The sequence below is a fragment of the Haliaeetus albicilla genome, chromosome 25 (genome assembly GCF_947461875.1).
Source record: "Haliaeetus albicilla chromosome 25, bHalAlb1.1, whole genome shotgun sequence".
Taxonomy (NCBI): domain Eukaryota; kingdom Metazoa; phylum Chordata; class Aves; order Accipitriformes; family Accipitridae; genus Haliaeetus; species Haliaeetus albicilla.
This window is the reverse complement of record NC_091507.1, coordinates 22,264,590-22,290,923: the sequence shown is the minus strand read 5'-3', so window position 1 is coordinate 22,290,923 and position 26,334 is coordinate 22,264,590. Positions and strand designations below refer to the sequence as shown.

Below are 26,334 nucleotides of genomic sequence, written 5' to 3'. Positions count from 1 at the left end.
AGTCTGCCATGTACGACTGAACACAAAACACAAAATGTGAGGCTTTTTTCATCTCTAGTGCCTTTGGGACTTAGGAGTTGTGCTTTTGACAAATTTTCCTAGGATGATACATACCTTTATAATATTCAGGTGAGGTGATTGACTGTATAGCTTCCCAACACCATTCACAGGGCTTGAAGGTGAACAATGCTTTTTGCTGATCTGTTCAAGAGCCACAGCAACAGTGTGTGCCTGTTCATTTCACTGGATCAGTTGACTTTACTCTGAAAATAAGTAGCACTGATTGGAGAGGAAGTACTGGGGAAGAAGCAAGGATGTACTTATTTGGTCTGTTACACAGATACTTCTTGTTATGGATAAAGAAAACACAGACCCTCCCTTTGATTTTCCTTAAACCTCCTCCTTCTTTTATGTTACCTTTAAAACCCTTCAAGACTATAACAGTAAAAAACTAGGACCAATGTGTTCCCTCCTGTACTATCTAATTTAAATGTGAGTTTGAACAATTTTTCACATTAATAACTTCAGGTTGAATCTACCAGCCTTGCCAGAAAGATCAGGTAGAGAAGCAGCAAAGGTACCAGCTGAACACTATTCTAAATGGGGAATTTCCCCCCAAGGCACAGCTTTCCCCTCATTTGAGATATCTCCTGTACTGCTAGGGGTGATTTTGCCTATGGATTTTGGCAGCTTCCCTTCCCATTGTTTTGTTTTGCCAGTATGTTATGGGAATGTTTAATTTCATTTAGCAGTTCTTGTTTCCTATTACAAATTTTCAGATTATTTCACCAGCATTATGTAGGAATTAACACATCACCTTCTGTGTGGAGAGCTGAAAAGATTACCCTTTAACTGATAGGATCAATTCAGGAAGAGACTCTTTCTCTCTCTAAAAGTAGCTATTCCAAAAAAAGTATACTGAAGTTCTCAATAATTTAATAATCTGTGTGCTAATTCAGTCTGTGGTTTTATCTTTATTAATATTGCTGTTACTGTTGTTATTAATCACTACAGTTGCTTTCTACTGCTTCCTTTACTGTACTTAGGTGTCATTACCTCTTGCACCTCTGTGAATAAGCTTTGCTCTCTCGATCCCATCAATCTCAGTGTCTCTGCCTATGCTACCCTAAGCCATCCCAGGACAGCTGTAAGCACACAGCATTGGACCTCCTGCCAGCTTTCCATCCCTACGGCTGCTCCGCCTGGGGACGGCAGCAGGGCCGTGCCTGGCCGCCTGCGCTCGGACTGGGAGGATGCTGCACAGCACCGAGAGCTTGCTCCCGCCACGCCGAAGGCTGCGCTTGCAGGCTCATAAATCAGAGAGCGGGTAGAGTTATGCCGGCAGCCTCAGGATCCCCGTAAAATCCTAAAGCTGCTGATGTGCTTGTTGGTGTCAGGTTTTAATCCAAAGTCTTTCTCCTGACGTAAAAGCCAGGGTGGCTTCCACACAGCGGTTCTGAAGGCAGAGGTCTGTACTCCGGCAGGATCTGCCACGTGATCCTTCCTACTCAGAAATTTTGGCTTATTATCGTCTATGGATGTTTTTCAGGCGCGAGGTCACTCCCACACCTCTTCTGTCACCGTATGGCTATGTGCATGACAAACAATGTCCCATTGTTTTGTGACTCCACTGTGCTTCAGTAATGCAGATTATAGGTTCTCCTCCAATGCCTGGCAACGTGGTTTTTGTTTTTAGGCCTCCTGTAATGGTGCATAGACATTTACAGAAATTTTATCTTTGTCTGCGTACCAGTGATTATTTAGCTCCTTTATTTGATACTATTCTTTTTATACAACCTTCCCCCTATGATCTTATCCATATCACATGCATTTTAGTTGTTGTATGAGCTTTAGAGAGTTACTTTTGTATTCCTCAGTCTATCGGTAACTGTTACAGCTTTTATCCTTGGGTGTTACCAATTCTATAAAGTGCTGTTACCTTTGAATCTCCAACAGATGTCTTAAGAGGACCTCAGTGCTTCTCAGCACCTGTTTCTTCCCACTCCTGATTTAAGTAAACACACATAATAATTAGTTTTCTAAGCCAGTAATCTGATTTCATTTCAGTTAGGCAAAAATCTACCCTTGCTGTACATATGTTCTCTTTTAAAGAGAAGCCCAAATACCTCACAAATATAGTTATGTTCTCTTTTTACCACTTTCCCCCCTAAAGTGGGAACCTTGACATCTCCTGTCCTTGCCATCCCATTTATATTGTCCTGTGCAAAGATCCGTCAGAGAAAACTACCTGGAGGCCTGCAGCATCAGTGTTTGACAATATGAACATAACTCCTAGATTTCTGCCTTTCTGTCATTAGTATTAATCTATACCTAAGAGCACAGACACCTGCTCTCTCTACAAATCTAGACATTAAATGAGATCTATGGCCTGCATAGCGTAAGGCACAGAAGTACTGATATTTCTATGTGACTGAAATCACTATTGCAAAAACTCATCTGTACCAGGACACTTTGTTGGAAAGTCCTCTTTGAGATAGAAGGCACATTTACATTCTTCTACCTGTCCAGTGAAGTGGGCTTGTTTATTGTCCTCTTTCATGATGAAAAAAAGGGGATCTTTAGGATCAGCAAATTGAGAGCCCTCATTTTGCAAGCACTGCATCAGGCAGCACCCTTGTTGGCCTTCCGGGGACTTTTTACAAAGTCAAGGCTGCCAGACCATGTGGGAATAAATGACTAGAGTGTGAAGGTTCAGTAGATTAAACAGTAAATTTGGCATGTCAAGAAGAGATACAAACCAGTCATTTTTACAGGGAAGACTTTTTTAAAGCTTCTTTGGCCCACACAAAGTGTCAAATCAGTTCAAATTTCTTAGCCTTCGTTGGAAGAATTTCAATGCCTGTATCAAGAGCTCAATACTTTCCCAACCTGGTTAAATTTGCAACAGTATTATAACCATTCCGTGGCATTAGATCATACAACAGCATTAGTGTATGGTAAAGGTAACAAATCAGCTGAGTTAGACAATAAATGAGCTAGACGAAAAATGGTTCAAGAGCTGGGCTTTAAGCTTCCCAAAAGTCTCCTAGATATCTTCTACCATGACATATAGTTAAGATACCATAATACAGATGAGACATAGGCCAAAACTGAATCTATTCTGTGTACTTAAGTAGAAGAAGAGAAGGGGAAACTTTACTTACATAAACTGGCATGACTGTCAGCATACAAAAGTATGACATTTATAGGCATTTGTTCACTAGAGAAAATAAAACATAAGAAGTATTCGTGCCCCAAGATAGCTCTGAAGAATAAACTGATAGCAAAAAAGCTAAGAGTTGGGTTTTACTACACGCTGGAGATCAAAACTTCATGCATGTTGGTGTTTTGGTGGGGTGCTTTCTGTAATCCCTATGCCATCGCAGAATATTGGAGATTTACATTAGCTAGAAGTATGCAGAAAAGAAAGAGGTACTGAAGGGAGGAGGATGAGATATGTTGTTCAGCTGAAGGGAGGCCTAAGCTTCTATTTTGTACTTGCAAAAGAGCCTTTTCAAATTTATGACTGCAGAATACATACATGAGTATACATTTGAACACTTGCACTTTCAACTACCTGTTTGCTGATGGCCATAGCCCAGGAAAACAGGCTGGTGCCCAGAGTTGAACTGTGAGTGCAAAACATGAACATTTCAAATGTCCAAATAGCTGAAAATCACAGTGGAAAAATATTTTGGTAATAATGCAGATTACAGAGCACACAGCATTACAGTGCATTCCCCAGATCAAAAGGAGAAGTGCAGTAAAACCAGCAGGACGTATACACCTCTAAATAAGCACCCTCAAAACCTAACTTAAAAACAACTGAAGGTGTTCGGGAGTCTGTGAAGTAGACTTCTCTTCAAGGAAGCCTATCACCCGCCCTAGCTACAGATAACGGCTTCATCTCAGTGTGTATTTTTAAGTCAACAATAAAAGCAAATCTAAGGCTTCTTAGGGCTAAAGATTTGTGGTCCTGCTCTGGTTGCTTCATGCATCACTAAGCAATGCAAGACCATATTGCTCCCTGAGGCTTTCTCCTTTCAGGACTGCTTTGATGTATACTGCCAATTTAGCAGTTCATACAGTGGGTTTGTTCTAGAAACAAGATCATGAAACAAGAGTCCTCTTTCTGACTTTGGGACCACAGTATATAGCCTGTATATATTCTACAAAACCAAGGACTGGTGCAATTGCTAGGTTTATGTAGTGTCGGGGGACACTCTTGAAGTTCCCTGCTGAAGACCTGGTGTGGCAGCGGCTGGCAGGTGTCCAGGGCTCTTACTGCCTTGTCTTCCCTTGTTCCACCTATACTGCTGATGGTTTTCCAGCATCAGAGATAGCTCTAGTGGCACTTACATCATCTAATTTTAGATGCCCACATCTGAGCTTGTTACCTCCAAGTCTCGTCATATCCAGTGAAGAAAAATAGGTGTAGTTCTGGAGAACTACATTTTAGACATGTACTTTAGGAAGAAATCAGTCATGCCCTTGAAAAACCTCTTTCTTTCCGCTGACTTTACAGAGGGTTCAGATCACCAGCTCAGATACAGACTTTGAGAACACAGGCTTTGAGAACACAGACTTTTGGCAAGGTGCATCCCACTCAGTTTGTCTGTATGTATTTTCAACCACAGAACCATCTGTAACTCGATTCAGATTATCTGAAAATAAGAAAATGCTAAGTCATTTTTCAGTTTCTTCAATGCAGGTCATCCAAGTGGCTGTTCTTTGGCAGCTATTTCACTTCCCAGCATTGCTACTGTTAAATTAAGCCCAGCTGCTTCCTTTTCTCTTCGTTGACCTTCTAGCAATTACCCTGTTCTCTTTATTACACCTTATTTTAATGTCAATAGTTTTATGCCAGAGCTCAATCATTTGGACGCTCGAATGACTTCACAGAAGACTAAGAATGAGAAAAACGTCCCTTTAATATATTTAGATGGAAATTATAGTAGATAATTAACTTTAAAACACATTTGTATGAGATTTACTGAGTCCATACACCCAAACCAAACATAATTAAAGTTATTCCATTCATTACCTGGACTGTGGTTTTACTTTCTGTGTTCTCTAAGATACGCCATTGATTCTCGTAAGATAACTTTTCAGCTTTTATTTCCAAGCCAGGCCAACAGAAAAAAGGCATTCAGTGTGAGGGACTCCTGAGTTCCTAAAGGTTCTCCATGTAGACCCATGTCTTTAGGAAGTAACCTGGTTTCACTTTGAGATGCACAGCTTAACATAAACTATCTTTGGGAGTGGAGAGGGAGATGGAAGAAGCAGAGATGGAGGTTAAGAATGGCCATATTTTGAATAAGATTCCTTTCTCGGTGCTGGATAGCAGGCATCCCGGATTAGCCACTTCTGGCTGCTCAGAGGAATCACAAACTTTTTGTTGTCACAGGGACTTCAGAGAAGTACAGTGCAAAGAGCCTTATCATTTATTCCAGTGTCTTTAAATAAATATCATGAAACTCATTAACAAGCACAGTGTTTCGCATAAAGAATCTAGTATCCTTGCATACATTCATATTTTTTTCTGGTATTTGTTGGACATAGATGGAATAAGGGGGATCTTTATAAATTTCTGCATGGAGTTTGCCTGAAATAAAACATCCAAACAGAAATGCACAAAGACAAAAAAAAAAAAGTTCAAAAAACTTCTTGTGGACCAATAGTCTATTACACTATCTCTAGTACTAGTTTTCACCTTCTCCTCAAGGGAGCATTGACTTAATTCTAGATGTATTCTACTGTACCGCACATCATCCAATCATACAGTTGTTTTCTCCCATTGAACTCTGTTTCGCATCCAGCAGGAGCTCTGTGAAAGAAAGGACTGGTGAATCAGGACCGTAAAATCCATTTTAGGATTTGGGAGACATCTGTCTTAGGTCCTGTCCACAAACGTTTGTTTGGGCTTAAGTCGTGTTTCTCTCTGCCTCCTGGGCAAAAGCCAGACTTAGAGAAACTGGCAGCAGCAACATTTTACAGGCACAGTCAGAGGTGGTATTTACTGCAGAGGGATGTCTTGAGGACATGAAGGATACCTCTTGGACTTGTTAGAAGTCCAGTTACATTGATCATCTATGTAGCAGCTATCATTGCTGGCCTTCAGAAAGAAACAGACTCTCCTCAGTTTACAGTTCAACAGCAATAAAACTTTGCTGAGTTTTTTTGTGGTCTTGGTTCAGCAAACAATGTCAATGTTGATACAAAACCATGTTGATGCTTACTTTTATTACTAAACCATAGTGGCTACATTGACAAAACTGACTTCCTTATAGAAATCAAGCATGAAATTATGTATGTGTTCTTCCTGGACAGAGCAGGTGTGGGCCCTAGATCAGGGTGCTTCTGCTTAGACCTCACCTGTGAGACTGTACTGCATTTGAAAAGAACAGGAATCACACAAATAACAAGGGTGATCCTCAATGTCAGCATACTGAGTTTTTATACAGCAAAGCCCAGCTGAAGAGTTGGTGCCAGAAATCTGTACATTCTACAAAGAATCCACAATTCACAAAATGAGTTGGTATTTATTACTGGGAAATCAGGACTTGCAGAGCCTGGTGGGGAAAGAGGTTAATCAAGCCTCTTGTAACTTTGCCAGTCACAGAAAGAACCCCTTCGGTTTTAAGACAAACCTACCACCAGCTATCCGCTGCTGTTTTCTTTTAAAAACATGTGCACATCTCACTGAGATCCATACATTCTGTCATCCAGTAAATACTTCAATAAACAGAAATATGTATTGTCCCTTTAAAATTTTAAAAAATATATTATTAAAATGCACAGAAAGCTACATAATAGATGTTCTAGAGTTTTGTAATAAAATATATTCCAGGAGAGATAAAATATGACATAATTAGTTTTCTTTGTGGTGGTTTGGGGTTTTTGTTAGAGAGAGCAACTGAGCTGAGATCATAAAATTCTCAAAATCTTCTGTAATCAGTTATAATTTTTTTCATTATGTTCATTTCTACATTTTGAAGCATGGAAAAGTTGTGTTTATGTAAATCTTTATTTGTCCAAGTAAATGTACAGAAGTTCTCTGCCAATAACTGCTCATGCCCGTGTTGAACAACTGGCAAGTTGCTTTTCTCATGTGAGGAAACAGTTAAGCAACTTAAAATGTATATCCTAATGTGGTAAAGCTCTTAAAGTACTGCCCTTTTACATGGGCACCAGACAAAATATTCTTTAAACATTAAGACTCAAATAAGGAAGCAGGAGTGAGATGCCAGCTCTGTAGCTTGTATCTCATAACCTCAGTGGAAGAAGCAGGGCTGTGTGGAACTAAAAAAAGTGAGGAAAAAAACCACAGGACAAAAGGTTACCAGTAGGAACGCAGGATGGAACTGTCACTGTGACTCTAAAAGTCTTAACTGATGAGAGTTTAATTTGTGGTTTTTTCATGTTGCACACAGATATGTGAGTAGCTTGTTAGCCACCTTAATTAACACAACTGGAGAGCTTGTTGCTTTGTGGCAAATAACAGTCCAAAGCAGCAGCGCCAGCGACAGGGAGGAGCAGAGGTACCACAGCCCTTGCAGTACCTGGGGACGCGACACTGCAGGTGGGTGGGCTGCAGGCTCAACATCTGCCCTTCCTTCCCCTCTCATAAATTGACCTCTGGGGGACACCTGGCCATTGCATGGAAAGGGTTAGCTGCAGACAGCTGTTCGGAGAATTCCCAAATCTTTGATTTACTGTGATCAATTGCATGATTAGGCTGGATGTTGTTGAGAGCAGTGATTATCTAATGGGGGCACTGTGATCTCTGTTACAAAGAAACTCTGCTGGGGAGGAAAAATTCGCATGAGACATCAATATGCATTTATACAAAATACCTCGGGGCATCTTTGCAACCAACAGGCTATGAGTTAATAGAGCTTTTTCTCTGTTAAGCCAGTGGAGGGAAACATGCTTGCCTTAAATCTATGTCAGAAAGTGAATCTTAGTGTTAGCGGTTTTCTTTCAGCTAATGCATTTAGCCACACTAAGGTATGAACTTAAGCGCTGAGCTATTCGGGAGGTATCAAGCACAGACATTAAATAGGATTATGCAACAGCCGTCTGCTCTTGCTAATTAAAATGTGGAAAACCGCCAGTATCAAATTATTTTGTTTAGACAATTCGTGGCTGGTTTAGGTAGTACAGCATGTACTGCAGTGGTCTCACTATTTGGTAAGACTTTTACAATTTCACAGTGACCTGTGTCATCCTAACATACAGACTTTAAGTACAGCCAATGTCATTTTGCCCAAAAAGAAAACATTTTTATTGAATTAGGATTTTTAATAAATAATTGGCATTTTGTTTATGGATTTTGGAAAATATATGCTTAGGCCTGCAGTCTATAATTATGTTCACCAGTAGCTTAAGCTACCAATTTCACCTACATTTCAACCAAATTATGGGTGATCCGTGCTTTTAGAAGACTCTTCTTTAGTTTAAAAAAAAAACAAAACATATTTGAGCTACATTTTTGCTTTTGAATGGAATGCCTGCTACAGATGAAGAGAACACCTGCTCCTGCCAGGCTTTTATCTGCCCTACCATCCATAGATGGTTTTGCATCTTCTTCACATTTGGACAATTATCATTAGCAACCTAAGTATTAAAAACTTTTTTAATGAAATCTTGGATTTCACTGCACAGTTCTGTGGCAGAGTCAGCTCAGTGACAAATCCAGCCCCTGCAAAAGAGTAAAAGGAAGCTGGAGTTCTTCAAACTCCTAAGTTAGAAGGAAAGATGGTTTGAATAACCCTTCTAACAAAACAAGATGGGTTTTAAGCAACATAGATTCAGTAGAGAGTCTTAAAATCAATGAGCAGAAAGCTTTAATAACTTCCCCAACCACTGTTTTCCTCCTTGCATGAAAATGACTCATTAAAAGGACACGTCAAATTGCTCTCCATGTCTGTGAAAGCAAACACCAACACAATTGGAGAATTTGCTAAACTGTTACATTGAATGCGATATGTAACGAGGGCTAGGAAGCTGCTGCATTAACATGTGGGAGATGTTAAGAGAAAAACACAAATGTCGGTGTAAGAATGGGGAGGAAATTTGAATTTGCAATTATGCTTTAGATTTTTTTAAACAAATGGTGCAGTTTGTAAAACAGAAAGAAGCCTAGTTTGGTAGTTCGTGCTCCCAATTTTCAATATAATTTTAATGTAACTACACAGAATGTTTGGTTTCGTGCATTAGGCCTGTTTAGGTTTTGTTGTAGTATTTTTGCGCTCCGTCCTACAGAGAGCACTCATGACAGTCATCTGTCTCAGCTGTGGTGGGAAACAGAACCACATTTTTAGGCCCACATATAGATACAAAGTGAGGCTTGATGTTTCCGTTCAGTGATTATAGACTGTTAAATACAGAGATTTCGTAGCAAAGAAGTCCTTTCAATGGAGTGTCATATTAATCACAGAAAGTAACTTCTGCCCACCCATCTGTAGGCAAACCCCTAATAGGGCCAAGAGTGAGAAAACTGGGCTGTAAAAGGAAGAAAAACTATCTGCCTCTCTCTCAAAAAATCACAAAGTCCCAAAATCACAATGGTCTTTGGTGGGGGGGAGGGCTGGAAAGGGAAGTCCCACCGTGCTTGGGTTTGGGGCATGGGTAGGAGCATGACAAGCACATCCAGGAATGCCATTACTTGATAGTCCAATGCTATCGGAGAACGCACATGACCCTGCAGGCGTGGTGCTTCTCTGTCCTTTAAAAAACTGCCATCCAAATCATCTAGCAGTGGATCAGGCTGGGGTTTTACTTTCTCAAGCCCAAAATATGTTTCCCCTTCAAGCATACAGAATTTGTATAACATACAGCACTGTTTCTTTGAAAGAACGCCCAAGTAATCATACTGCTCCACAAACTAACAGGATGAGCATCTCCTAGAGTCTGCTCCATAGACGGCAGAAGGAGACTTCTCCAGTCCTCCTCCTTGCCACCTACACTCCTGGGGACTTTTGTTTTAGGCTTTTGGTCCGGGGAAGCTGGGTGAGCTCCCAAGGACCTGAAGATAGCTGGAAACAATAGGAAGTCGTGCAAGGGGCTCTCCTCTTGAGAGCATCGAAAGAGTGTATTTATGGACATTATTTCACACTCCATTAGAAAGGTGTAAACCTTGTGAAACTCAGTGCAGTTATTCCTTATTAATATGTCTAGCTGAAAGCAGCAGTTGAATCAATGTTTTAGCAGAAAAGGCTGTTTACTCTGATAATTAAGGGGAGTCAAACTGTTAGCCTATCAATAAGAGCTGCGCCAGTCAATTCAATAGAAGATCTCATTTTCATAAGGAATTCAGGTGGAAGGCTCTGCATGCTATTCTGTTTCAGAAAAGAATCTAGTAATACTGCATTAAAAAAAAAACCAACAATATTGTTTGAAGCAAATATTTCATTAATTTGACCTATCTGTGATAACATTTTTCATGACACAATAATACCAGTGAATTTTACTGCTTGCCAAGGGAGGCACGTTGCTATCAGAATGCGTCCTGAATGCGTTTAGCTAGTTCAGCTCAAAGGAAACAATGGAGCTTATAGACGTGGTAGGCTACCATTCAAATTGGCAAGGTTCCCATTACAAATATTCCTTCCTTTGAATATCTCTTGCCATCCAAGTCCTACATGATGCCTATAATTTAAGCGTTCTCCTTAATGAATCACAAATGGAGAGCAATGTCTACGAGGGGATTTCAGGGGAGGTGTGGGTCGGATCCTGTGTTACGCTGAGTGAGCACTGCCAGAGGAGTAGGGGCCCTGATCCAGAGACTTTCAGTGGGAATATGACCACCAAAAGCTTCAGATCTAGCCTGGAGAGTGCACAGCACCTCTCCAGAGGTGTTCAGCTGCTAGCAGGATAAAGCCTCAGCTAAGTGTATATAAAACTAGTGTCCTTTATGCGGTTTTTGACATTTAAGGGTAGTCCTGCAGAGCTTGACAAGCCGAGCTTTGTCTGATTAAAGAGCGTGGCATGAGACTCTAAATTACTGAAAATAAAATGTGTATTGTTATATATTGCTACTATATGTTTTCTACAGTTTGTATATGAGAAAGTATGATTAAAAGTCGATGAGAGACTGTTTATAAATTTTGATTGCTTCATAATTTTAACTCTGAGCAACATTTTTATCATAATTATAGGCTTTCTTAAAGCATTTATGCAGATTGTTTTATTCAAAAGGGGTTTATTCCATATAAACTCCACTCTTTTATCTCTCCATCAAATCAGTGTGTGAATTCCCAGCAACCACAACTCCACTAGACAGTCATCGCATTAGTAGCAGAGATATTTTCAAACAATTCCTCACATATTCTGAACATTATTTCCCGCTTTCCCATCCCAGTGAGTGTCATGGTGGTAAATAGTAATAATAATCCTTAGCACATTTGTTACCATCTTTATCTCTCTTTAAAAGTATTAGCAAGTTTATACGCGTAATTCCTCTGTGATGTTCCTGTGTGTTATGGTAGCCAGTGTATCTATGGTTCAGTGGAGGCTCGGAGAGATTAAGTCAGATATCTCACATCCTCAGCTCAAGGAGATTTAAAGCCAGGGATTTAGATGCAGAGCTTCTGTTCATTTCAGGGAGAATTTTGTGTCTAAATACCCTGGATCCCTACAAATGTTGAAGTCTAAAGGACTTACCCAAGGACCTCAGGCTGTTTCTTAATCGTTGTTAACATTCAGTTAATTGCACTGTTTCAATGCCTGTGAACTGCTTTTGTGGTCTGCAGCAGGGAGTGAGTCCTGGCTCCCAGTTCAGAGTGGCTCATGTCCATATTGCCTATGAGGAGAGGGCTCCGGGGCAAACCATCCTCTCTCCTTCCTCCAGGTTTCCTCACAAAGGAGATGAGATGTCTGTCCCAGCCAAAAGCCCAGGATTTCTGCAGTGGGGACAATCAGGGCATCAGGACTCTTGGGTGAAGCTTGATGCAACAAATAGACAGCACAGCTGGACCCAATGTGACAGAAAAGCAATTTAACCCACTGGGTGAACCAGTAGCAGTCCTGAATACAATTGAGGTGCCCAGCAAAAGTGAATCATCTTCACTGGAAGAGGAGCTGAAAGGTTTGAATAGTTTCATAGCAGTCACTGTCTCAGCAAGCTATGCCTCATTATGGTCTTCTCATCCTGATGGGTAAGACTTCTCCAGCACTGGAACCTCTATAGAGTTAATAGAACAAAATATATACCCTCTATTTGCATATACAGCTAGGGCTTCAAATGGACAATGTGCTATCACCTGTCCCAGGAAATACAAATATATAATGTGAACCATATATAAAATATGTGCAAACATTTTTGCCATCACAGTACAAGTTAGACCTTTTGGTATGTGTGCTTGGATGCTCAGAAAGAAACTGACTTCTTAAAGCTGTAACATGTTCCAGTGGGCTCATGGCAGTGATGACAGAATGTCTTAATGCTTCATTTATCAAGGAGGAGTGTTAGTTTGCCTCGATCTGTTTGACAAGCCACAAGGCCTGATGCTAAGCCATGCTCCATTTTACAGCACTACCTTCAACGTTAATGATTTCCTCAGATGACTGGATCACGTTGCAGTGGGATGACCTGATCCCCACCCCATACTTCCTACTCACAAGGCACTTGAAAAACTGATTTGCACCTCGGTCTTGGAATGTATATTCTGCACTTGAATGGTGTGGTTCAGACTTCAGACCCTATTCAGAGGGGAGATCTAGAAAAAAAACACCAAGAAAACAATTCAATTACTATCTGCTGCTCTAAAATGACATGAGAGAATCAACACAGTGTAAATACTCAGTTCTGTCAGCAATGCAATTAGGTTTCACCTGTTGATTGTTAAAGCTTGCAGTCTTCAATGTTACAGGTCTTGTAGCTTCCCTCTGATTTCACTCCAGTGTAAATCAGGTAGAATTCCACGGCAGTCACAGGAAGCGAGCCCATGCAAGACACGATTTTAGCGATTTTTGTTTTTCATATCTCCAGCACAAAGCCCATTTAATCCTTAAACAGTAAAATCAGTCATCTTAATTTCCATTTCCCATGTTATTTTAGTTGTTTTCCAGCTCTATCATTTGTATTTGTGCCGTAGTTTTTCCACCCTGAAAACATACTAATATTAACGTTTGAATTATGGGATTAAATACAAGCTGAGTGCCTGGATTTCTGATGACACTGCAGTTGAAGAGGGTGCAGATCTGTGTTTCAGAGCAATTTTAGGACAGTCAGGTTGTCACTGGACTTAATTTCAAGACTTAAAAAAACTGCTACATTTGAGGGGAAAAAAAATTACCTATGATGTCAGTTATATTTTGACTTCTGAGGTTCGGAACTGTTTCATGGTAGACTGCTAAAAAAGGGACAGCTGTGTCTGCATCGGAAAGCACAAGTACACTGGTAAAAAAGCAATCACGTTAGAGGTAACAATGTCAATTTTTAGGTGGCAGGAGGAGTTTATTAATATCAAGGATCTCAATAAATATTTTTTCCAGATTTGTTGGTCAGGTTCTTGTTTAAAAATAAGGGTCACAGTTTTACCATTGCCTTTCTGCGCAGGCAAATGGGCTGGATAACAGCTACAGGCATTTTTTCTGCGTGAGGGAATTGAATAAAGACTGTCCACCGGCCGCAGAGCCAGCCGAGGGGTTGTAACGAGCCGCTGCGCGCCCGAGCTGCAGCTCCCATTGACTTACAACCACTCGGAGGCAATTGTTCTGGAATGAAACCTGATTTCTTCTTCGACGATTTTACCCGATGCGAGGCTGTAGTTGGCGTTGTCAAAGCATGGAAGAAAGCTTACCTCGGGGCTGGCGCTTGTGACCCGGGGAGTCCCCCGTAGCCTCAGCCTGGAGCACTCCAGCCACCACTGGGCTTTATATATATATATATATATATTTTTTTTTTTTTTTTTTAAATCTGGGGGTTCTGAGGTCCGACTTTCAGCTCAGTCCCGAAAGCAGTGTGTCTGCTGCGCTGACCCAAGAGCCCAGGCAGGGGCTGGGGGCAGCTCGGAGCCCCTCTCCCGGAGCCCCTCTCCCAGAGCCCGGGGGTGCTCCCTGCAGCCCCGGAGCTGCGGCGGGGGCTGCTGCCGGGGGCCCCCCCCGGCCCCCCGGAGCTGCCAGCCGCGGCGGGCATTCCCTTCTCCCCGTGTTCTCTGAACTCCTGGGGCAGGGGTAGCTACCGTCCCGGGCGTGCATTGTCTGTCGTTCTGCGAAAGTAAGCGCTGAAAGCCCCTGCAGAACAGCAAACCCACAAAAACCTGCAGAGAGGAAAAGGCTGTAATCAAGGAGCAGGGTTTGGGGGATTTGGGGGGGCGTGGGGGGAGAGTTCGGGTCAAATGGGACTTAAGGAGAGCAGACAGCAGTGACTGCGTGTGATCAATAGTCATCCCGTGTGCATTCCTCTACTCATTGAACATCGGCCAGGACCGTGCAAATGCTGCAACTGAGTACTCGGCAAGGCAATCAGCTGAGCGTGTGTTTAAGCTACGGTTAATTATTAATATGAACAATTCTCTTCGATTCAATTTTTCATTTAATCCCCTCATGTCGACTTGTTTAGGAAGCTACATGTTTAGCTTCCGAAGCGGTAATGTGGGTGCAGACTTATTCTAGGGAATTTGATGTCATCCATATAATATTATTCGTGCGATGAATTATCATCTTTTCTCTTCTTGCTTCGTTCTAGCCAGCCGAGGCAACGAACAATTTTTGGTATAAATATTTATGACATTTTTTAAATGTTCAAAGGAAATTTGTCAGGGGGGTCCCTCGAAGCACAGGGGGGAAATCACATCTCGGTGAAGACACGAGCCTTGGAAACGTGAGTTCAAAAAGACAAGCAGCTCGTATTTCGAACAGTAACTTCAGAAGAAATTAACCGGGACTGCTATTTTTTCCCGCTACCGCTCCTCCCCTTGCTTTCCATGTCCCAGGCGGGTCCCTGCCACCCTGTGCCGCGGGTCTGGCCACCGCCTTGCGTGGTCCCTCGCCCACCCTACGAGGCTGCCTGCTCCCTGCGGTTGTGGTCTTTCCTTCCCCTGCCGCCTTCTCCTGCATCAAACCCCTCGGGTCCCGCTGTAGAAAACAGTCCCTGAAACCCCGGACCTTGCCAAGCCCTTCCTTCCCTCCTTCCTTCCCTCCTTCCTTCCTTCCTTCCTTCCAGCACTTCAGATTTGGAAGAGCGACGGCGAGTTGAGGAAATGAAGAGCCCTGTTTTTTCAGTATATACGGCAATCAGCCCCTTTCAATAAGCCATCATATTTGTCCTTAATTTCGACTTTCCCAAGCACCGTTCTTCATATTCCACTGTTTGAAATGTAGGAAGATTTAGCATAATTTGGAGGTCAGTTTTCTAAATAAGCCTCCTTTAAATAACAAGCCCACACGGGAGAATGTCAGTATCTCTATTTTGTATACAGTTTACACACTGGCACCGCTTTTTAAAACCCTATATGTGGGTTAAAACTCAATTTTACAACCCCCATTTATATGAGATGTAGGTTTGACATCTGTTTGCCAGAGTGTTTTGCACTTAGCCTAACACCCACTATTAAATGACAAAATTGTGGCAGGCTGTCAAAGCCAGCTGACTGACAGCTGCTCTACTTTACAAAAAAGCCCCATTCAAATATTTGCAGGGTTTGAAGCTTTCTGTAACGCTGTCGCCATTCTCCCCGTTATTTAGCATGTAAAATATAAGTCAAAGTTTTAAAGCTGCTTTCCAAAATGTTGCCGGTTTTCCATATAAAAAGAGCGAGCGGTGGTTGCTGGCGGGGATCCAGCGCCAAACGCATTGGACGGGTATTTCGCTGGGTCCCCGCGTTCCTCCTATCTGCACAAACCCGATAAAACTGTCATTTAGCAGCGTTTCTTAATATTGCAGCTAATTAGAGCCGGCGTGTTATTGAAGTGAGAGCAAAAATCCACTTAAAAGAGAGGGGAGGGAAGGAGGAAAAAAAAAAAAAAAAAAGAGGGGGGGCTAAAATGTTTCCGCGCAGGCAGAGGAGCGCACCCAGACCCCCCCGGGGAAACGGAGGGGCTCCGGGGAAGGGAGACCGAGGGCACCCTCGCACCCCTGCGGCGGCCCCCCCCCCCCCTCTCCGGGGTCCCCCCCGGGGGTTCGCCAGCCCGGGACAGCTCTGGAAGGACGGGCAAGGGACGGTGGCTCCCGCTCCCGGCCCCAGGGCTGGGGATGTAAGGTTTAATTCAGGTCGGCCGTACCCCCCCCGCCCGTGCCCCTGCTCCCCCTCCAAACGCGAATACCAGCCTGTTAAACGGCAACGGGGCTTTAAACTTAAAAGCCGACTGCTTTTTACTGCAGCGTCTCTTATGATTGTATGTGAGTGAGCAACGCGAAATAGCTGGCGAGGGCACCTCTGCCTGCTGAGGAGTCTCTGCAGCAGTCGCCGGGGTTTATTGGAACCTCGGGTGCTTCCCGCAGCCTTTGCGAGACACGCGGGGCTCTCCGCCACGCGAATCGGAGGTTAATGTTGCGGGTGGGGGTGTTAATTAATTTTTTGAATGAGGACTAGATCCACCCCCCCCCCCCCCCAAAAGAAGAGGACGCTCCGGCGCTAGGAAGGCGACTGTCCCCGGTGTCCCTTCCAAGGGCTCTGGCCCCGGCGTGGCCGGTCCTCGTCGTGTCCCCCCCCAGGGTAAAGGCAGCCACGACCCCCCCTGGCCGCTACCGCCGGCTCCAGCAGCCGCCAAAACCAGCCCCCCCCCCCCCGGCCGCCTCCCTCCTCCCGGCACCCGGGGGCAGGCAGACACCCTCGCACAGCCGGAGCGGAACAGCACCGGGGTGACTCTCAGCTTTACCTGGAAATCTTTAGCTGATTTGTGTCCGTTTTAATAACCTCTATCCACTGCCTTTCCTAGCGCGGTTGTCATGCTGATGGGAAGGGACTGGAAAACAGTATGGGGGGGGGGAGCAACAAAAAAAAAAAAAAAATTCGGGAAGAAAAGTAAGGGAGCTGCCTAGGAAAGGGGAGGTGATGGCGGTGAGCGGTCCAGGGCGGAGAAGGTGCGGACCCTCCGCGGCGGTCCCGAGGGGGAGGCTGACAAAGCCCGGCTCCATCCCGGGGAAAGCGAGGGGAGGCAGGGGGAGAGGGGGAGCGAGAGGGCGGAGGGGGGGGGGTCTGAGCCTCCCTGGGAAATCCAAGTTTATTGTCAACAAAGAAGGGGCTGGTCGGGCTCGGAGCCTCCGCCGTCCCGAGCTGCCGGGGACCGGCGGGGCACGGAGCGGGGGGGGCGGCAGCGGGGTCCCAGGGCGGCCGGGGGGAGCCCCGCGGCCATCGCACAGGTGCCGGGCTTGGGGGGGGGGGGGGGCGGCAGCACCTGGGGTGGCTCTTCCCTTCCCGGAGGCATCTCCCCTGGAGACAGGGGCAGGGGAGAGTGGCCCAGCGGGAGCGGGGAGGGAGAAAGTCGAGGGGGTTAGAGGAGAAAGTGCGTGTGGGAGAGGGAAAGGGGACGAGGAAGAGGAGGAAGGCTCCGGGCTCCACCTCCCCGCTCGGCGCGGCGCTCCAGCTGCTCTCAAACCAACTGCTCGGTTCTATTCACCGCCGCCACGGAACAAAAAAGTGGCTATTTATTAGAATACTTGTTTGGTATTGTTCGGCGCCACACAAAAGGCGTTTCATTATGTTGGGGTGGGGAGAAAAGCCCCTCTCTCTTTTTTTTTTTTCCCTTTCCTTTTCTTTTTTTCCCCCCCCTTTTCTCTCCAGAGCGAAACAATAACTTGAAATTGTCTTTAAAGTCTTTTCCATCAATAATAAATTTCATTTTCTCCTCTCTCTCCCGCTCTCCCCCTCTCCCGTGCAGGGTGTGTGTGTGTGTGTGTGTGCGTGTGTGTGTGTGCGAGGGAGAGAGAGAGCGAGCGAGCGAGCGAGCGCCGGTGGTGAGTGTGCGTGTGGCGTGTGTCGCCGGGCACTCGTGGCTCGGGCACAGCCGCCGGGGAGCTGCGGCTGGGCGAGGGGCGAGGAGGAGACCCGCCGGCGGAGGGAGGGAGGGCTCGCTGCCCCCTGCGCCAGCCCGGGCACGGCCGGAGGAAGGTGTGAGCTAGGCTAGAGCTGGGGGGGGGGGGGGGGGGAGACACACCACCAAAAAAAAAAACCAAACCAAAAACCAAACCAAACATCATAATAATAATAAGGCTGCCCCTTGAGCTGATATGTTGGGAGGAGGCTGGAGCTGGAAGAGCAACTGTAAGTGTGCCTCTAACTTTTGAGGGGGTCTTCACCCTGTCTTGGGAAGGGAGGAGGGGAAGCCGGCGAGGGGAGGGCTTCCGAGTTACTTTTGCCGCAAGGAGGGAAGAGCCGTTTGCAATCACTGGGTTATCGTCTGTGACACGGATTTGGGGGGCGGGGGGGGGGGAACAGACAGTGTTTTGGGCTGCCCCCCTCCGCCTTCCCGGGGAAGACGCCTCACTGGGTTTTGAGGCTGCGGGGGGGGGTTGGGAGCGGCGGCCGGGGCCGGGGGCTGCGGGCGGGGAGGGCGGCGGGGGCGGCGGTGCCCGGGGCCGGCGGGCGAGCGAGCGGCTCTCGCTCCGGTTACACGTTGGAAAATTAACATGTCGGTGCGCGGGTGCCATTTAGTGAAAGGTGTCTTGGGCAAAGAATCAATTTCGCCGCGACTGACCGACAGGCTTGGCTGTATTAATACTGCCAAAAAAAAAAAAAGGGGGGGGGGGAGATCAATAGGCAGAGCGGCCCTCCGCTATTACGGCTAATGCCTGCTTAATCTCTGCCCCTCGGAGCGAGCATTCGCAGGGGCTCTTAGCATTGCTAATGCGGCCGGGCTGAGCCCGGCTCCATCTTCCCGGGGAACCGGGGATCCCCGGGGCCGGTCCCCCGGGAAGGTGAGAGCCGCCGGCACCTTCCGACGGGGGCGGCTGTGTCCGGCCTCTCCGGGTCACGTCCCGGCGAAAAGAAACTCCCGGGGAGGTTGGGGCTACCTGGGGCGGTCCGACCCGGGGGTCTCACCCTCCCTGCCCGGCTCCGAGGTGGCTGTACGGCTTCCCCCGATCGCCATAAAGTATCGGGGTGTTTAAAAGGTGAAATGGATTTTTCCTCTCTTATTTGCCGGTGGCGTTTGGGGTCGATCAACAGGCAATGGAGCGAGGCTGTGCATCTATCGATCAGGGAGGGGACGGGTTTTGGCTGAATCTCTTTTCAGAAACAGGTGTTTAAACATGATAGCGGCTCCAGTCAATTAACCCATTAAAAACCCGTTTTATCGCATTGATTCCCGCAGGCTGCCATAAAAGGTTGCGGTTTGAAAGTCTCTTTGTTAAGGGGGGGTGGGGTGCGTGTATATGGATGGATGGATGGATGGGGGGGGGTGCGCAAATTGTCCCCAAATGTACAGTAGGCAGGCAGTAAGATGCCAAAGTACCGTTGCTTGTTTGCCTTCCCCCCAAGCAGGCTGTCCCGGCAGCTCAGCGTGCCCCATCTCCGCCCCGGCTGCTCCCGGGCCCGGCCCCGCGGAGGGACGCAGAGGCCGCTGCGGACCCGGGGGGGCCGCCGTGCCGTCCCCGTCCCCCCCCCGCCCACCGTGGGCCGCCCGGCTCCGCAGCCCCTGTGCCAAAAGTTGACGTATCCCCCTCGGGAAAGGCGGAGGGGGGTGTCCCGTGGCGGGACACACACACACGGGGGGGGACACGACACCCGCCCCGGGAGGAGGGGTCGGGCCGGGGGCGGGGGCTGCCGCCCTGCACCGGCTGCAGCTCACCGGTGAAAAGTTGCGAGGGCTTTGATTCCTTAAACGGGACAGTCTGTGGCCGGCCTGCCCCCCTCCAGCCCTAGACACCCCCTCCCCAGCACCCTTTCCCGGTTTGCCAGCCATAGCGCTCTAAAAAATGATTTATTTGCTCGAGGCGTCAGCAGCCGCGTTGTTGTCCCGCCGCACCGTGACCGGCCGGGAATCCCTGTAAGGGGAGTGGGAAGTACCGGTCAGTGATCTCCGAAAATCACCCCGTTTCCAAAAGGCAAATAACACACCGGATCCCGGCTCCGGCCGAGCAGCCGGGATCTCCGGTGGGTGGGAAGAAAAGCGGGTTTTTTCTCCTCTTTTCGCCGGGGCTAGTCACCCGCCTTCCCGGGGCCCGGGGCCGCCCCGGCTGGAGCGGGGGCTCACGGATTTTCTCGGGGTACCTCTCATTTCCAGACTAGCGGTCTGAGGTCATTTAGACGTTTCTAGTTTTGCCCGTGTTTGCTGTTTTCTGAAGTAAGCACTGGATGCGACTAAAAAGGTTTGAAATCGTGTCAAAGTGATGTTTTAATCTCATGGAAAAGTATATTAAAGGAGAAGATGTAATTTGTGGGGGATGTTTCGATGAAAGGAGAGATTGGAGTGGATGATACTTTCGCTCTCCTGTGAACCTCATGTCATGTTTATATTGAAGCCTGTGTAGCTAATCTAATTTGCAATAACAGGATGGCCTGCAAGAAAGCAGCTTCTGTATGATTTCATTTCTTTCTTTCCTCGTTTGTTTTTTACACAAATTCATTCTGACTTGCCCCGAATGATGCCTTTGCAACTTGGGGATAGCCGGGGAGAGGGTGCAGACCAGAAATATTTCCTTGACGGTGTTCTGAACCCCACTTGTGCGAGCGATGGCCGCGGCCGTGAGCAGCCAGGTTGCCCTGCTGGAAATGGGATGCCGCACTTTGGCTTCTGAAGCTCTTTTTTTCGTGACTGACATTTCGACAGCGCAGTTTTAAAGATTAACTTCGTAATAACTCCAGGGTGGTACCAGTCCGAGGAGCTCTGCATCCCCGCAGCTCTTCTTTTTCCTTTAAAAGTTCACCGTTACCGAACTCTACTTTCAAAATATTTTCCTTACGGTGGAAAGTGAATTGCTGGGTAGATATTTTTTTTGTCTACAGGGGCCCCCGATTTAACACATCTTGTAAAACGTCAAAGATCTGGCCATCCCTTTAGATGGAAAACCCAAACCCTAGAAAATAAGACGGTGCAGACCCTTATCTCCCGCGAGCCGTTTGGCCATCGGATTAGCACATACTCCCGGCGTGTGCCTCAGTAATAATAATTAAAAAAAAAAAATTAAAATATCTGAACAGACTTGAAAATTGCGACTTTTGTGTAATGTAGGAAGGTGTATCCAGCCTGTTAATTACAGGGGGGTTGTGTCATTGGAATGTTATCAATGACCCGTTTAATTTTACTGTAATTACTGACAAAATAAGACAAGGAGAGATCACAATACAGGATATTCCTCTTTCGGAACAATATCGCGCTGGAAGTCGAGCTAAGACGTAACATAAACAAGCATTTTAGAAATGCTCCTGCTGGCAGAACTTGGCGAAGACCCGGTTCCTCTTTCTCCGCCTTCTCCCGACTCCCCACCGGCCGAAGGATCGGGCCCGTTTCGGGGCGAGGGGGCACTCGGCATGGGGGGGGGGGGGAATCTCTCTTAGGCGCGGGCTGACGGTCCCACCGAGGGGTGCCTGGCCGTCCCTCCCGCAGTGTGGGCCCCGGGAGCCCTGCTGGGGGGTGATCCCCCCCCAACCCCTCCGGCACCCCCGGCCCACCCGCCCGCCGGGACCCGCCGTGGCGTCGGGGCGGCCGCCGGCTGCCGCGGAGATCAAACGTGCGGGGAGATCGATACTTCTCCTTTTAGGCGCAAACGGAAATATAAAGCTCATTTTCAAAGCCAGGAAAAAAACAGAAAGGAAGGAGCGAAAACAAAAAGGCTGGGATCTACAAATTCCTCGGAAAGGGGCGATTTATCGATGCTGGGGAGGGGGGGGGGCTGATGCAGAATTCCTTCGGAAAAATGGCTCCAGCCCTCCTTTTATCTGGCCCGGTAAATAAATAGATGGAAGTACCTACACGGAGCAGCCGGGTGCCATCCGGACGCTTTGATTTTTGTGCCCACCCCCGTGCTCCCTGTCGCGACCCGGCCCCGGCGACAGCCCCGCCGGCCCCGGGCACCTGCCTGCTCTCACCGGGACTTCGGAAAGCCGTCGGCCCCGTCTCGTCCCTACCCCTCGCTGTTTCCCCGCCGTGCCCCCCCCCCGCTTTTTGCCCCGGGACACCCCCGCAGAGCTGTCTCAGCGCCGCTGGCCCCGGCTGTTCCTTCCACGCGTGTTCCCGGCGCGGCGGTGGGCGACCCGTCTGTTGCGGGGGGGGGGGGGGGGAGGTGAAATACAGGGAAAACGGCCTGGAAGCCAACCCGCCCCACCGCCCCCCCCCCCCCAAATTCCCGGGGCCACTCCGGGGAGCCGCAGCGAGGTGTCGCAGCGGGGCCGCCGCTCGGGTCGCGCTGGTATCGCGACAGGCCGGGCTGGCCGGGAGCGACGACAGGACAGCCCTTACCCTCGTCACGCTTCCCGTTGGCTGGCACGGCTCTCCTGGGCGAAGGGGGGAGACATTTCTCGTCAGGGAATTTTAGCCCTTTCCTCCCCCCCCCCCTTTCCTTTTCCCCCCTTCCCTTTCATTCATAAACCTGGTGGCTATAGACGCAGCTTGAATATTGACGTCTCTTCCCCCAACTGCTCCTCCGTTAACCCAATTACAGAATTCATCAAGAACTGTGTTGAATTATCTCTTTCCATACAGTATCAGCATTAGCCTAATTAAAAGCTATAATGTCTGATATAATGATTAAATCGTTAGCTCTGCTGTAGGGAAGCAATATTTTGTTTTCCCTTCAATTAGAAGCTGATTGAGGTTTTCAGAGCAGGTCAGCTGTGAAATTTGAATTATATGTGTGAGTACCGTTCACAGGGTGAGCCCCTACTCGAAAGCTCCAGAGATTCTCCAAACGCTTTTACCCAGCAAGCTGGGAAAAGACAACAAAACACACAGAGAGCCCTGGAGCCGGTTTGGGACCGGGGCCGTAGGATCCCCCGGAACACTCGCTAGTGCTGGAAAAGAAAGCGGGACTTTATTCAGGCGCCCTTTTTCCTCCATCCCATCCCGGCTGGGTTAGCACTCGGTGTTCAGACCCGCGATCCCGGAGCTGCCAAGTCCCCGAGGCAGGGAAGGGGCTTCCCCTGTGTGTCCCCCCCAGCCCTCCCCGCTCCCCCCGGCTCTCTCTGCGGCTCGGCTGACACCGTCCCGGGAGGGAGGGAACCCTTTGCATCCCCCCCCCCACACTCCCCAGCCTCTACCGCGTTTCAGAGGGATCCAGCATCCCCCCCCCACCCCGGAGCATCTCTCTCCCCGGAGCGGGCTGGCTCTCGCCGACCCCCGGCCGGGCCCGAGGGAGGGACGGCGGCAGCCAGCAGACGGCGATCGCCGCCTGCTCCGGGGCTCCCGGCTCGGCCCCGCCGCCCCTCTGCCCCCTCCTCGTCCTCGGGGGGCCGAGACGGGGAGTGGAGGGGGGTGGGTGGGAAGGAAGCACAGAACCGGCCGGGCCCGCGGTGGGAGACCCCCCGCCCCCAGGGGGCGGCCGCTGCCGCCGCAGCCGGTACCGGGGGAACACGGGGGGGACAAGCGGTGGCCGGGGAAGGCACTTGTCACTCCGGCCGGCCTGCGAACGGGCCACGCCGGTACCTGACCCCCTCCGGGTGCCGGGGGATGGAGCGGGGGGGGTCGGCCAGGGCTGCTGCCGGACCTTTAGCCCTCCCCGGTCCTGCCCCCGGGGCAGCATCTCCTCCCCGCCTCCCCTCTGGCTTCCCCGCAGCCTTCACCCACGCACACACCGCTCGCCCCGCCATTCCCGCTGACTCCCGGCTGTTTGAAAACCCATTTTCCCCCGGGGGAAGTCCAAGGAGCCCTTATCTCTGGGCGCAGCCCCCCGCCCGCAGCACCCCAACCCCGCAGAGCCCTCCTGGCCCGACCCCTCCGTCAAAGGAGATTTGCAATCGTGTTTGACCTGTCCCGTCAGTGGGGTTCTGCACCATCTTTTCCACGGAAGAAAGGCCCCTGTTTGCCTCGGGAGATGGTTTTTACACACACACACACATCCCCCCCCCCAGGTCGATATACGGCCTCTGGGGAGTGGGGTGCGCCTGGGGCAGAGACAAGGGGACTCACTCCAATAGCATCTTCTCGCCCCCCGTTCCCCGGCTGCCTTTATCCACCCTAAAGGACCATCTTCATGGCAGTTTGGCTGCTTTTAGGGGAGGGAAGGGGCCCTCGGTGTTTATTTGCCGGGGGGGGGGGGGAAGCCCCGCACTGAGAGAAAGCCCAGGAGGCTGGGGGGGTGCGGATGAGCTGCCCCCTGCACCAGGGAAGGGTCAGGGTCAGCCACGGTTTCCCTGCATGTAAGTAGGAGGGGAGCGGGGGTGTACCCCCAATTCCCAGGGATGAGCATGTGTTCCCACGGGATCTGCCAGCTCGTGGGGTGCACGGGACTCATCCGGAAAAGGTTGGGCCCCCCCCCAATTCATCCCATTTATTTGTCAGGAGGCCTTCGGGTGCCTTTATATCAAATCTCAGGGAAAAATACCACTAGGGCTTTGGGTGGATAATGTGCGAGCCATGTCATTTATCTGGCGGTTTTTACTCCCAATATCTTCGTTTGGTCCTCCAAGTGGAAACGCGCCTTTCTGCAGTAACCTTGTCTCCCCTCCCCCGCCTCTCCCACCCCAACCAATTATATTTTTAATACATCATTTAGCAATCACAGCGGCCTTGCTTGTTTTGCCCCTGCAGATGTGGCGACTCATCAGCTCAGGAAAATATCAGCCGGAGCAGCGTGGGCCTGATCCCGTACCACCTCCTCCCCCCCCCCCAACTTAGCACCCTTAGGACTGACTGGAAGGGAATAGAATCCCCCAAAATCCCCCCCACCCAAGCTAACAACACCACTCCGGCTGAGCTCCAGGGGCCCAGGAGCAGGCCGAGCCTTCAGCCATCAGAAATGGAGAAGCGCTTCCCTCTCCTCAGCAACCCCAGATTATCGTGATGAGATCACTATTTCATGACGAGTCATTGGAAATGGGGGGGGCGGGAAAAAAAAAAGTCTAATCCTAGCCCAGCGCCTAAGGCTGGTGCTTTGTGCACGGTGCGTGCTCCTCCTGCAGAAAACTTCTGGCGGTAATAACAGTAATTGAGGGAGCTGCGGCGTGATTCCAGCCTTGGATGGCGACCGGGGTCAGGGAAATGAACGCTCCCACACCGGGAGAAGAGCAGGGATGCTGGGTGTCCCTTTCTCCACCTGGCGAAAGATGACTGGGGGGGGGCAGTTTATGTGTGGGGGTGTTTGTGCGACGGACCGGCCATTCCTATGGCTGCAATTAAAGATGACAGCGTGAATTTCAGAGCGGACCATTTTCTCCCCTCCGTAAAATAGCTGTGATGTATCTCACGGGACAGCCCGGGCACAACGATAGTCTTTTCGTATTTTCAGGGGAAAAACGGTCGTACGCCTGGACTTACTTTATACAACTAACACGTTTCCATGTACCTTCATTAGCCTCAGACGCTTTTAACCCCCCCCAGGACCAAGTGCAGAACGACCGCGTCTAGCCCCCGCCTGGCGCCCGGCCCGAGGCCTGGGACCAGTTTTGGGGCTGGGGAGAGCCCTCTGCCCCCTCCCGCCCTGGGAAAGCTCCAGAAGGGGTCAAGCCCTGGCGACAGGGCACCTTTAGGTGCCGCTCGCACCGGTACGGTAGCGACGAGGGTTGCCCGGCCGGGGGCTGCCTCAGCCCACCCCACCCCCCCCAAAAAAAATCCCCCTCTTTACGGCCGTCTAAGCGTGGGGCGCGCCCGGCGGGGACGGGGCAGTCCGCGGCGCACGGCCTCCCTCCAGCGATGCCCGGCGGGGAGGGGGTGGCCGGTGTGTCCGTCCGTGTCCCCCCCGTCTGTCCGTGTCCCCGGGGGGCGGGGGGGTCCGGAGCGCGGGGCGGGGCGCGCCATGACCCCCCCCCTCCCCTCCCCTTTATTTCCCGCCCCGGGCGCGGCGCGCCCCGCCGGACGTCACTGCTCAGCGCGCGCCATGCAAATCACCCTCCAGCCGCCGGCGCTTCCCTATTGGCCGCCGGCAGGCGATTTAAGGCGGGTTCGGCGCGCCCTGTATGGCTGCAGCGCCGCTCGCCCGCGCGCGCCCGCCGGCTCCTCCTCTCCCCGGCCCGGCCCGTCCCGCGGGAGGGAGCGGAGCGGAGCGGAGCGCACCGCCAGCAAATTACCGTCCCGGCTGCCGGGCTTGTTTTGGTTGGGTTCCTTCCCCCCACCCCCTCCCTCCCTCCTTCCCTCCCTCCCTCCCTAGATCCTCCTCCCGCTTTTTTTTTTAGTTAACGTTTAAATACTTTTTTTTTTTTTTGGTGCCTCCTTTTTTTTTTTTTTTTTTGCGTGGCGGTGGGTTCTCCTCTCTCTCTTCTGCTCCGTTCCACCTGCGATCAGCGGATGCAAGTC

General features: G+C 49.2%; 1 long non-coding RNA gene across 1 annotated transcript in view; it reads left to right on the top strand.

Moving 5' to 3' along the window:
* Positions 1-26,334, top strand: part of LOC138681952 (uncharacterized) — a 401,827-nt gene that overhangs the window by 334,684 nt on the left and 40,809 nt on the right. The window lies entirely within an intron of this gene.